The sequence below is a fragment of the Sipha flava genome, unplaced genomic scaffold (genome assembly GCF_003268045.1).
Source record: "Sipha flava isolate LNK unplaced genomic scaffold, YSA_version1 239_pilon_pilon, whole genome shotgun sequence".
NCBI lineage: Eukaryota > Metazoa > Arthropoda > Insecta > Hemiptera > Aphididae > Sipha > Sipha flava.
The window spans coordinates 375,202-375,944 of NW_020272883.1; positions in this window are offsets into that span (position 1 = coordinate 375,202).

Consider the following 743-nt stretch of genomic DNA (forward strand, 5'->3'; position numbering starts at 1 on the left):
GTCGACCGTGCTGGCGTCCCGGTGTCGTCCGTCCGCGTTCACGACGAGTCGCGGCCACTGCGGCCGTTCGGAGACGGCGGTTGCTGCGGTGACGGCGCTGACACGGCGGCGGGCATGGCGTTCGGACGTCGGACTCGCGTCGTGTGCGGCCGCCGCGTATACAGCGTAACGCCGCGGGCCTCGCGCGCCAACTAGGACACACAGGCGCACAACGGGCCGCCCGCCTCGGGCTCCGTCGGCAGCGGCGGCGATGCGACACCGCGCGCGAAACCGGGTCACACCTATGCGACCGCGCTCCAGCGCGCGCCCGGCCCTCACCCTGCCGTGCGCACGTCAACCCCTCCGTACGCGCCGTCCCGTCTTCCGGCCGGTTTCGAACCCTCGCGCACGCACCTAACCCGCCCCCCCCCACCATCCGCCCGCCACCGGTGCTGCCCGTCGGACACGGGATCGCGTAGGCGCGCGCGTTCGCCGTTCCGCCCCACGTCCACCACCAACCGCCACCCCCACCACCCCTCTCCCCCGACGACGTACCGCCGCCGACGCGCGACGATGTTGCGCGGACCGGAAGAACACGCGCCAGCGCTCATTACCTTTCGCGTGACGCCGCGGCCGACGACGGAAACGGACGGGTAAAATTAGAAACGAATCGTTTCGCCGGACTTCGGTGCACGTGCCGTGTACGCGTAATCGACGCGCAGGTCCGACCCGAGAGATTTCCCGTGTCCGCGGTTAGGGTAAAA